The sequence below is a fragment of the Magallana gigas genome, chromosome 8 (assembly GCF_963853765.1).
Source record: "Magallana gigas chromosome 8, xbMagGiga1.1, whole genome shotgun sequence".
Classification (NCBI taxonomy): Eukaryota; Metazoa; Mollusca; class Bivalvia; order Ostreida; family Ostreidae; genus Magallana; species Magallana gigas.
The window spans coordinates 13,527,690-13,541,108 of record NC_088860.1 but is presented as its reverse complement, the minus strand read 5'-3'; the positions used below and the strand labels follow the sequence as shown (position 1 = coordinate 13,541,108).

The following is a 13,419-nucleotide window of genomic DNA, read 5'->3' as shown; positions in this document are numbered from 1 at the left end:
TACACCAACTTTCACTAATCAAGTGTTGACAGAATACTTACACCAACGTTCATTAATCAAATGTTGTCAGAATATTTGCACCATCCATGTAGACAGAATACTTACACCAACCTTCATTAATCAAGTGTTGACAGAATACTTATACCAACCTTCACTAATCAAATGTTGACAGAATACTTACACCAACTTTCACCTATCAACAGTCGACAAAATAAAGTGCTCCTTACGATTATCAATGAAACAATACTAAAATAAACCAAGTTTTAGATGTAGGGAAAGTCCAATCTTCTTTTGAACTCATCACATATGACCGGTAAAAGGAAATGAGCGCTTGTAAGTTGGTAAAAATAAAAATCATTGTGTAACAATAAATGCAAAGAGCAGTGCATATGTATCTTTACTGATGTTTTTCCAGTAAATATATATATATATATATATATATATATATATATATATATATATATATATATATATATATATATATATATATATATATATGTGCCGATTTTTTTTTTCGCATTTATCAAAATTAGTAAAACGAGTATTCAAGGTAAGTACCACCAGAAGTCTATGTACGTGTATCTTGCTTTTTTTCTTATTACGCCGAACATATAATTATTGAAGCGAATTGTCCTGTTGCGGAACATCCTGAATTTTTTACAAGCTAGCTGTGGGGTTTTTTTTTTTTTTTTTGGGGGGGGGGGGGGGGGGTTGTTGTTGGTTTTTTGTGTTGTTGTTGTTATGGAATGCATGTTCCTTCAAATAATCATATATTTATTATCAATATAGTAAATAAGATAAAATAAAATTGTATTTACAGGAACAACAAGTGCAATGTGAACCAAAAAGGTTCTAAACTACTTTGAATTCATTTTTAAATAAATTCTACATGTATCATTTCAAGTAAGGGTCCTCCCTGATTCCTGGGGATGAGAATTTGAGCGAACTTAATTGCACAATATGTCAGGAAGCTAATGTTAAAGTTTGGATATTACAGGCTATTTAGCTCTTGAGCAGAACATTTCAAAACCCACATTTGGTATTTCTTATCTCTTTATTATCTCCTAGTCGAAGAGGACCTCGACCTTTATTTGAAGAAACTTGAAAGCCATTTACCCAAATATGCCTTGTGCCAAGTTTGGTTAAAATTGGTAAAGTGGTTTTGGAGAAAAAGATGAAAATGTGAAAAGTTGACGACAACAATACCAGACCATGGACAAATTTTGATTAAAAAAATAACTTTAGCATTTGGATCAGGTGAGCTAATTAAAGGTGTTGTGCGCCTTTCACGGGCTTAAGCAAATCTAATGCTGCTGAAAGATCTTACTTTGATAGGTTTTGAAATATATTTTGTGAACCCTTTAACAAGAGCAGGAAATTATGAAATAAATCTCGCTTTCCTAACAGGGAAGATGTGGGATTTCATACCGAATTTCTTTCGCTTCTACTGTAGGTATAACAAAATACTTTCGCAGAGTGGTTTTCCATGCCATTAATCTGGACGAACCAGTAGGGGGAATAATCCAGAATAACCACGGGGAGGGTCAGAGATTACAACAGACTGTGATTCGAACAGGCTATACTCTGGAATTTCAAATTTCAAAGTCTTCCTCAGACAGGAATTAGAAACCACAAGAAATGTCAGAATAACGTCCAGTTTTCAACCAAAAGAAATTAAATATATTTCTATGGCAACACAAAAATTACTATGAAAATCTTAATTCAGTCTTTAAAAAGCATTTAGACCAAATAATTTTGACATTTCCTCTAAATTAATGATGAGCCGAAAAGAAAAGAAATATTAATGATTCTGCTATTCGACGTTTACAAAATGTATAATGACTCAGTACGGGTCATTGACTTGAAAAGGGATAAGTTTGGCCTAGTAAGTAAGTATGATATACGTGTACCTTGTTTAAACGGTTTGAATAGTCAAATTGTCTACTAAAAACTTGAGACTAATTTAACCAATAAGATAGAAGGTAGAAACCTATTCAGAAAACAGTCAATGAATGTTTGATCTTGCAGTCATTCATAAAACACAATAGAGCTTGGTGCTTGAGCGGCTTTCATTCTAACTGTTGTCAGTATGTTGTTTGTATCTACAAGGGTATTGGTTTCCAAAGATTAAGATTCAAGTATTAATGTGTTGTGTTCGATATATTGCAATTGAAATACAGTGCAGTGCACCCACAATTCTAAATACCGGTAATCCCGTTGTTTGATGATAAACGAGAAATTGGTATTAAAGGATCAGAAGATAAAAAAGAGGTTCAATCATTTTGGAAGGATTTCATTGGTTTCAATGGAAGGAAAGGATCAATGACATATTGGACATATTTGAATGATAAATTAAAATCGTTATTTCATTATAACTTATTCACACTATTATTGAAACATATTCTTAAGAGGCTGTCCAAGCAAACATCAGGCGAATATATAAGAAAACGTCGCACATCGATTTTCACGAATTTTTTGTTTTTCCTCTGAAATAGTTTGTTTGTATTCTCTTTTAACCCACAATAATGATGATTTGCTTGAAAAAATAATTTAAGTGGTTATTCGGACGGGAAGATATATATTTCATTCTCTTATATAAATCATTGAAACCATGTACCAAACTGTGAGCTTTAAAATCCAATACATTGTTATTGGTGAGGGTTTGTATTTTTTATAAATGAGAAAAATATTTTGACTTTTTATTGATAAAATAATATGAGTGGGAAAAGCTTGCGTTGAAAAATTGTAGACAAGTATATTTTGGTAATGTTTGATAATTTCAGTTACCTCCCTTGCCAAATGAATATTTGGAGGCTTAAAAACTTAAGAAAAAAATAAAAGCAATAAATTTTCAACTATGAATAATTCATATAAAATCAGCTTAATTGTTTACGATAAACATATTTTTTTTTAACGCTGAAATAAATTTTTAAAAAATATTCAGTGCGGGTATATTTTCAAAACCAGTGTAAACAAAGATGGCCGCCGCTAACGTCTGTGCACAGCATGCTGCGAGAGTTGATTGTTTTTCGGTGTTTTGGTGATGTTGTCTCGATCTCAAATACCATTGGAAGTTAAATCAGGTCGCCAATAATAGTAAGCATCCCAAACCTTTTATTGAAACTGAGATGAATTACTGTTACCAGACGAATTTCAACAAGTCAGCCAACAAATTATGCAGCTATGGGTACATTGATGTACACATCAACTCCTCAAAGAAAAAAGCAAGAGGTGTTCACCTGATGACGACAGAGGAATGTTATTTCTTGACAAATGGGTAGTTCCAGAGGGGTCAGGTAAATAATATGCATTGAGAGAGAGAGAGAGAGAGAGAGAGAGAGAGAGAGAGAGAGAGAGAGAGAGAGAGAGAGAGAGAGAGAGAGAGCAAGCATTATTTAATATCAGATGTTTACTTGCACATTTAATTTGTATTAATTGCATTCACATACCATGAATAAATCTTTGTAAAAAGAAAGTACAACAATAACCATAGAGTGTTCCATGTGGTTATATACATGTATTGGGAAAATATCCTACAAAATTTTTAAATAGGATTGTGTTGAGATTTGGAGTACTCTTTTTTCCTTTGATAGGTCAATTTAGTCTTCAATCTTCATCTCTTTAATTTTCGTAATTGAAAAATATTGCTTTGTTAAAAATTGAAATAAAAAAATGTTATGAAATGACGAGTTTTTATAACATACACAGCAGAAAATATGGGGTGGGTTTTTTATTTTGTTAGCACAGCAATATTATTTAACACAGCAGCTATTGACTTGGCAATCGGTCAGAGTACATATCGGACATGTGAGAAGATATGTAAACAAACAATTTCAAACAACAGTATGATATTAGTTTTGCTAGTGATAATCAGAATGTGAAATGGAATTTCTGTATGTGTTCCACAATTTTTATTATCAATTTTAAGATCTTAACACTTGAAGGTACATGAATTTGTTTTATCATGTGTTTCTCTATTTTTTTTTTTTTAGAGAAGTGCAAATGAAATATTCTTCTGGAAAACACTGTCCTTCTATATTTAAACTTGGATAAAACATAGAAAAAAAACCTACAAGATTGCTGAAAGAAAAAAAACCCATCAAGTTGCTTGGCATGATGGATCTGGATGACTTTTACAGCATCTAATATCATGGGTAAAAATGATATTCCTGCATATGAAACGGTGAAAGTGTGCAGAATAAGAAAGAAGATCAAGAAGGGGGTTCATGGATTATGTGAAGCAGTAATTTGAAAGGATATATTTAGGTGGCAGAGAAACTAACTAGATTTGCAAGTCATTATATAAATGGCCACATTCATTTAAATTAACCAATGTTTTCCTAAGGAGTGGTTGAATTTCCAGAAGATATCACTTGGAATTTGTTTTTCTCAATTTAATCATCTGCACATTTTTCTTCAATGAATAAAGGATGCAAACAAGACTAAAATAAGATGCTTTGAAGTTTGTCGGATTGATCACATGAGAGAGAGAGAGAGAGAGAGAGAGAGAGAGAGAGAGAGAGAGAAAAGTTGAATGAACTTGTCTTCATGCATCATGCACTGTATGTACATGTTATCTTTTAGCATTTTAATGCTCAATAAATTGTTAAATTGTTATCTTGCATGAGTTTATTCTCTGTTTATTTATTCCAAATTGCTACTGCACACTTTCTTAGATAACTAATTTAATTTTAATGTTATTATTTGTTTGATATCTTCATCTATTATGGTTGTTTGTCATACTATGAAAGTAACTTATACTAGCCTAGTTAAAGAGATTTCAATATCTTGAGTAAATAACTAAATATAATTAAATATATTAATTAGTACAACAGTATCCACTGTTAACATGCAAATACATGTACTGACATCACTTAGCATTAACAATATTATAAAATAACACTGTCCAAGTAAATTGTCCAAACATAGCATTGATACATGTAAATGAAATGTATTCTTTCACTCTTATGCATTGCTTATTTATTCAAATATGTACAACATGCTTGAAAGTTAGTCAGCTGAGTAATTTAGAAATACATTTTTAAAAAGAGGAAAATACAGTTTAAAAGAGGCATACTGATTCTTATATGGCCATGGATTTGATTTGGGAATAGGGTTTAAAGGGGGGGGGGTGTTTCAAAGCATACTGTCCCATGTATATTTTAGCTGCTCATCATACATGGATTATAAAATGGATTAGTATGGGGGATCCAAAAATGGGGGAGGGAGGGGGGGGGGGTTGTGATGTCTGACTTTTCTGCTAGATTCATTGTGGAATTAGTCTGACTTAATAATTGTTGTATACTAGTCTGTTTATGTTAATTTTTACCCAAAAGTTAAACACCTGCCTAGAATTTACAAAAGCTACCCGACTGAAAGTATAGGTCACATTTCTTAGTTCTCATTCCAAAACAGTTGTATGCATTCATTTTGAAACTTTGGATTGAAGAAGTTGCTAATGGTACTTATATAGAGATAATAACGAATTCAAATGTCACTACTAAGAAGAAATAATTTGATATATTTATGTGTATTTGTACATTATGGAATTGTTATAAAAAAACAACAACAAAAACACCTCAAATTCAGTAGTACCAATGATGAATTGGATTTGACCTTTTCGCACAATTTGATAAAAAAAACTTCTTTATTTAAGCTAATACCGCTTCAATATTATTATCCCACCAAGTTTATTACCAGTTTAAGAAGAACATTTTAGTTAATACTTATTGAAAACACACAAATACATTGAATTTGAAATATACATTCAGTTTTACACTGCATTCCTTAATCAGTGATTAACACATTTTGAATCCTTATTCTCAAATTTATGTACTTTATGAAATACTGAAAACCCTTAAAATAATTTGAATGTATATTAGACCATCCAAATAGTGCAATGTTCAGCTAATTTACTTCAGTTGTAAATAGTTTTCGCAGACTTAAACTCAGTTTTCAACATTTTTGTCAAAATGACCTTTTTGCACTTAAAATTATGAAAAATGTTGGTTTTTGATGAGTGATCAATATTTCTTTCGTCATAAAGCATTTCCTATTATAAAGATATAAACATGCATTAAATTATAGTCAATATTTTTGACATGAACTCTGTCATTCACTGTCTTTTTTATTAACAATAATAATAGCACGTTATGCATGGAAAAACTTCATTTTCAATGTTAAAAATGGGTAATTTTGTGTAACTGCTTCTATGAGACCGATGCTGTTCCCACTGAATTTATTTTTGTTTCTCAAAATTTCATATCTCAGGTTTATAAAGATGCCTCATTTTTTCCTTTCATGAAAATGTATTGGATTTTATTAAAATTTCAAATTAACATTAAAATACAAGAATTTTTGTTTTCAAAATATGCATCAACTTTGATAAGGCATATATTTTTGTTTGAAATATATTTATACTTTAAAAGCAGTCTAAGTTAAAGAGTTAGGTGTGTTTAAACTAAATAATATAATTTTTAAAAAGGTTTAATAGAATTAAGTAGTTTTACAACTTATCAAACTTCACAATATTTTTACAACTTCTGTGACCTTTTTGCACTAAACATGTTCCAAATTCAAAAATAGACATTTTTCTGCCTAAATAGGCATACAATGAACTTTTTCTTTCACATGTATAACAATCATGTTAAAATGAAGTGATACACAAAAATTAATTGAAATCCAAGACATAGCATGTGCAAAGCCCTGCCTGAATTTTGCTTGGACAGCCTCTTAAACTGAACAAAATGATGTGTCATGTTTATGTTTGTTTGATTTCTTTTTTGCATTTTATTTTAGCCAAATTTTACTTGAAATAAGCGTTTGGTACGATAACGGGTTTTTTTACGATAAATGACGATGGAGTTTTATATGTGTTAAACTAATCATTTGCTTGAAAAACAAGAGATGTTTCTCAAAAGAAGAGAATTTGATGAATGCTTGCGGGAAATAAAAGTACAAAATTAATACAATTACATACATGAACATGTACTTCCTGGAGACTTTAGCCATGATCATATCGTGAGGGAGAAGCAAGCATGATCAGAACATTGCTATTTTCAGATCAGAAATTTTATCTTGCCTGCAAATCCACATATTGATTATTGCAACTAATTCAAAATTACAAACCTAGAACAGAACATATTTATATATTTACATTAAGAATGGACAGTTATATAACATGAAAATTGGCCATTTATATTTCACGACAGTCAACCACAAAATACCTTGTCTTGTACAGTGTATATGCACAGTTATCATGACATTTTCCATTTTGTAAACGATATTTTTCATAACTTGTTTCATTGATACACTCCATTAGTGGTAAAAGTTGTAACTCGGGGTCCTGATAATGTAATAACACATTCATATACATCTAATATTTCTATTGTAAAGATTTTGGTGAGTTGCTCATTAGAACAGTATCATCTGCCAGTAATACTAGTGTGTTAGGTATACGCAAAATACCCAAAACAAGACCATGGGTACCTTTGGCAATGCTCAGATGATAACAATTCAATTACATAAACAAGAAACGTAAAAGAACTAAGAATTCTTCCTTACGGTGGCTGCAATAGAACATATGCTTGATGAGATATTTTTTTTCAAATTCGTGGCCACATAGATAAAATTCGTTCCTACGAAATAAAAGTCGTGGCCACGAAATAAAAGTTGTTCCTACGAAATAAAAGTCGTGGTCACGAAATAAAAGTTGTTCACACGAACTTAATTTGTTGTAACAAAATGAGAATTGAATGGGTTTAAGAAGTATTACGAGTCCTGCGTGTTATATACTACTTTTTTGGGAGTTGATTTTAATCAACTCTCCTATGCAGTTACTCTGACAAACCGAAAGTGAAACAGTGTTTGGACCTAAGCACAAATCATCGCCGCTGACAAGACTTAGTTCTTGAAAATAATAGAAAAATTCAAAATAATGTATGCTGAAGCATGGATTTTCAAGGAAACTTATCAATAAACACTTTGAAAAAAGTCAGATTTTATATAATACGAACAACTAAGAAATTTTTATAGTCTCATGTAATCCTACGCCAGAGTTTAATATAGCCTCGTTCAACCAAACGCTCGGGTGTCTCCGTAAATCTCCGACAAGCAGAAAGGCTCTCTTGCTTGTCGGAGATTAACGGAGACAGTCGAGCCTCTGGTTGAACGAGACTAGAGTTCGATATCAATAGTGCTTGGATCCATAAAACTTTTAGAATTGCTTCGATTACTTATACATAGTTTGAAATCTATCTTTAAATGTTACACAACATGATTCATCTGGGATTTCTCGAAATTCTTGTCGGAAAAGTCTTAAATTCATATAATAAAAAAGTGCGTAATTCAAATACAGACTAGAAACTAATTGCCAAGCAAGATACGTTGATTTTAAGATAAATGATAATGATTTATCGATAAAATCAACTCCCGTCAGTACTTCAGTACTTTGATTATATTTTATCTTTTTAGATGGTCAGCATACAAGTTAACTGTTTCTATGAACCTGCATATTATTTGTTTATTATGACTTGCATTTATTAATTTTTGAACCTCAGATAGGAAAAAAAAGTTTGTTGAGAAATATATTGAAATAAATCCATATTTGAAATGACCCGTAAACCACATCACAAATCAATTAATTCTTGTTTACTTTTTACTCTAATTGACTTTATCGTATTAATATACATCCCAACGAAATAAGAAAAAAGCGCTATATACATGTAAAATGTAAGGTATAGGCAAGACTGTAAAATGTAACCGAAATCACGAGCACAACTGTTTTATGTTTATGTCGCTATTATCTTGTGTTAAATTCTTTACAATTAGTTAAAGAGACAGTACAGCGCATCTTATCAAAAAACCGACTTGAAAAAAATTTCCGATCAGGTTCGGTATTTTTGTACTACTCATGAATGTATAAACTTTCAGAAAATTACAAAGTTCTCCATGCAATAAATCTAATTATTTCATTAAAATTAATAATCACATAAATAAATCGCAACGTGTTCGGGGTTCAGCCTTCTATACTATTACGCATGCGTATTTAATGTAAACAAAACACATGCAGGGCTCGCGAAAAATCGCCTGGACAGGTTTGTTGATAAAAATATGTCTTTTCTACTTCTCATAGGTATTAACTGTTAAAAGTTTTTAAAATAACCACAATTATTTTTTTGTAAGCATGTATTTTTCGTGTTTATCATAGGAGTTGCTACAACCTAAATCTATTTTTATAAATGAGGCCCCTTGAGGGGTTTTTTGACATATTTATGTCTATTCACTTTAAGATGAACCTAGATTAGTAAACCATTTGTAAATTATCGAGTAAGTAAGGATATGTTTCATTTAGAGAATCGCTTTAACCTCGATCGTTTTCCACGATGACCGTAGTCGGACGAAGATCTTGTAGTTTTCAGCACGTGTCAATTACTGTCATTCAAAGTCCACGTGGTACAAATAAACGATATAAGATTATTCAGGTTTGTACGACCCTTGAATTTCCGGAAGCTCATAATTACGTTAATTGAGTATGTGAAAGGGATTTTTGTGTATTTCAACTATTACAATAAACGTTATTTCTTATTTCCTAACTATACAATAGGTAAATCTGAAGTAATTCACACATGTGTTTTCAGCTGTACTGTCTCTTTAATTTAGATTAAAGATTGTAATCTCATTTGAATATATAGAATTCGTGGGAGCGAAAATTATTTCGTGGCGGCGAATTTTATTATTTCGAGGCCACAACTTTTATTTCGTTGCCACGAATTTTATTTCGTGGCCACAACTTTTATTTTGTGGCCATGACTTTTATTTTGTGGCCATGAATAAAAATAATTCTCAAGCATATGTCCAATGGCAGCCACCGTAATTTGGCTATTTACTAGTGTTAAATTCTTTACAGTTAGTTAATGTAGATTAAAGATTCTTTTTTTCTTATTTTTTTACAAAAACGTGTTGCCTCTATAGATACAATGTTTTGGGGGCTTTTGTCGAGCTGAAGCAAATCGTTGCCGCTGAAGGATCGTATTTTGATAGATTTTAAAATACATTTTGTGAGCCCACTAACAAAAGCAGGAAATGATATCTTTTGTAACCAGATAGCCATATTTATATGAAATATAATTTTATGATTGCATTCTGCTTTACGTTTATTAGTCATTAGCTTGTGCACTCGATACGAGATATGTGTATAGTGAACAATGTTAAATGTCATTGACCGAAAAGGACAACAGATGTAGTCTGAATTGAATTTCGTGATGTCAGCGGAATGACCAGAAAGATTAAAACTCTTGAAGATGATTGGACTTATAAAAACGGTCAACGAATGCAAGACCCTTAATTGTAATTAACTTTAAACAATGGACTTCGTTTATTAGTAACTTATGAACTGTGACCCGAAGGGATGTATTAACAATTGCCTATCCTATATACTGAATTGATTAAGAAATTGTAGATTGATTTTATACCACTATACGATAAGTGTGCTTAATAAATATTATAACACATGAACCGACTTATGATTTCAAAAGTCTAAAGAACAACAACTTAAGGAACACTTTTTAAACGAATCTCGCTTTCCTAACAGGTAAGATGTTTGAATTCTTATACATGTATTTTCGCTTATAAATACTGTAGGTTTGACGAAATACTCTATCAGAGTGGCTTCCATGCCATGAATCTGAATCAGGAGCTACCAGGGGAGAATCTACAATAACCACAGGAAGGGTCAGAGTTTACAACAGACAGTTGAGAAAACTCCTTCAAAGACAGTGATAAGAGACGACGAGAAATGTCAGAATGACGTCCAACTTTCAATCAAGAGAATTGAAACAGATTTCCACAGCAAAACAAACAGTCATGATGGAGATCGTAGACCAAATAATTTGGGAAGTTCTCTTGATTACGGAAGTGCCAAATATCATGAATAAAAACAGCTCTGCTATTCCGACGGTTACAAAATGTATGATTCAGTACTGATCACTAACTTAAAAAGGGATAATGTTTGGCCTAGAAAGTAGGTATGACATATATGTACCTTATTTAAGTGGTTTGGATTGTCAAATTGTGCCCCAAAACCTGAGACTAATTTTAACAATAAGATACGAAAGTAGAAGCCTATTCAGAAAACAGTCAATGCATATTTGTGTATAGATCTTGCAGTCATCAGACACAGCAGAACATGGTTCATAACCAGCTTTCATTCTGATGTTTGTATATTGTTTCATCTACAAGGGTATTGGTTTCCCAAGATAAAGATAATAATGGGAATTGCAAATGTTTCTCTTTTTGATAATAAACCAGAAATTGTTACAACAGGATCAGAGGATAAACAAGAGGTTTAATCATGTTAGGATTTCATTTGTTTTCAAAGAGAGGCCAGTTACATTTACATATTGGCCAAAAAATATCATACATAATGATCAAATTACTTTTGGGTGGCAGAGTGAAATAAGAGGCCACCTGTTGTAAGTGGCCACTTTCAAAGCTTCCCCGAGGTGACCTCTTAAAACACTTTGACTGTATTTCAATGAAATTTTAAAATCGTTATTTCATTAAAACTTATTCACACTATAGTTAAAACATTCTTAAACTGTATATGATTGTTTGATTTCTTTTCTCCCTTTTTGCATTTTATTTGAGCCAAACACTGGTTGAAATGAGCGTTTGGTACGATAAGGATTTTTTTTCACAGGAAGTGATGATGGAGTCTTATATGTGTTAAACTAATCATCTGCTTGGAACAAAAAAGATGTTTCTTAAAAGAAGACAATTTGATGAATGCGTGCGGGATATAAAAGTGCAAATACATAATTCCTAAGAGATTTTATTCATGTTCAAACTGTAAAGGGTAACGAGCATTATATCAGATAATTAATGAGTTAAACTTTGCTATTTTCAGATCAGGAATTTTCTCTTGCCTTCAACTCCACTTACTGATTATGGCAACCAATGCAATTAAGACTTATCTCGATATATTATGTATTTATTTACCTGTAAATGAGGGGATATTATGCAATATTATGCCAAAGATGAAATCTATATTAACGATAGTATTCCCTATTCGCTAATCTTACTAAGCGGCACAGACAAATTTTTATACCGCGCAAACGCGGTATTCAATTTGCCTGCACTTCTTGGTGTGTTATAGGACCGACGACATCCAATGCTTAAATGCAAACTTTTTTAAAAAGTTGATTGTCAAAATAAATAAATCTGGCTTTAAAGGGGCATGGTTGGAATTTTGGTCATTTTAAATGGTTACAATACTTCAGTTAGGCATTTCTAATAGTAAACCAAAATTTGAGCGTCAGTCATCGAAATTAAGCGAAATACGGAGCTCATCTTTTTATGTAAACAAGGCTCAGGTTATATTTTTGTTTACGTTTTTAAAGATGAAAAGAAAATTCCAGGCTCAGAACTAAAATGAATGTGACAAACGCTAGGAACTGTTTATTTATGTTCAAAACAAATTAGCAGATAGAAAGATTTGCTTGAAAAGGAACTTTCACAGGTACATCGAACCAATGTAGACAAAAACCTGGCACGAGCTTTGATAACGTAGCAAAATATTGTGAGCTACGTATATTGCTTATCACTCTACAACTTACCCTCAAATTTTGATTGATTATTAGAAACGCATTAAATTTGACCAACGTTCTGACCATGCCTCCTCAATAGAAATAATATTATTAAACCTATATACTAGCTATGAGTATTGTGACCAATGTGTTCCGAGATTAAAAACGAGGGAAATCGGATGCTGCTGGTGAAATGTTTCAATAACTATTCACCATTGGCAGAAAGCACGGAAACTATATCACTGTTCGATAGAGTAGCATGTTTCTTCGTCGTAATTTCACATAGAAAATATACAAAATGGTTTTATTTAAAAAAAAAAAATAATATCAAATTTTCGCTTCAAACCTACTTCAATATGAAATTAAAGTATGTTTTTCTTTTTTAACAGAATAACAACACCACAAAATGCCTAAAAGGTATAATCACCAAACTCACAATAAGCGGAAACTGGTTTGCTAAAAAAAAAAAATCAGAATTTTTACATGTAAAGACCTGGGGTATAGTATCAAATAAAATTGAAAAATATTGATTTACTAGTACTGCCCTTGTGAAATGCATAACGCAGTTTTCTTCCGCCTTTTTTAATTTTCAGGCACTAGTATTTGTGCAATTTTTTTATAAACAATGCAAAATCGCTGATTTCTGGAAACATTAAATTAGTGTGATTTGTTTGGTTGAAGTGAATATCTGAAGTGTGAGTTATCACTAGATTAATACACTAATTTTGAAATATAATAAAAAAAAAACCCGTACACTGTAAGTAATGAGAATGGCTAGCGCACCGACCTTCCTCTTACACTGACTACATTTATACACTATATTGTGTTTTTATAA

General features: G+C 31.6%; 1 long non-coding RNA gene across 1 annotated transcript; it reads left to right on the top strand.

Moving 5' to 3' along the window:
• The first annotated feature begins 2,405 nt into the window (after window positions 1-2,405).
• Window positions 2,406-4,617, top strand: LOC109617986 (uncharacterized). The gene is made up of 2 exons (XR_010708919.1): window positions 2,406-3,296; window positions 3,993-4,617. It is a non-coding gene; the product is annotated as an uncharacterized lncRNA (long non-coding RNA).
• The last annotated feature ends 8,802 nt before the right edge of the window (window positions 4,618-13,419 follow it).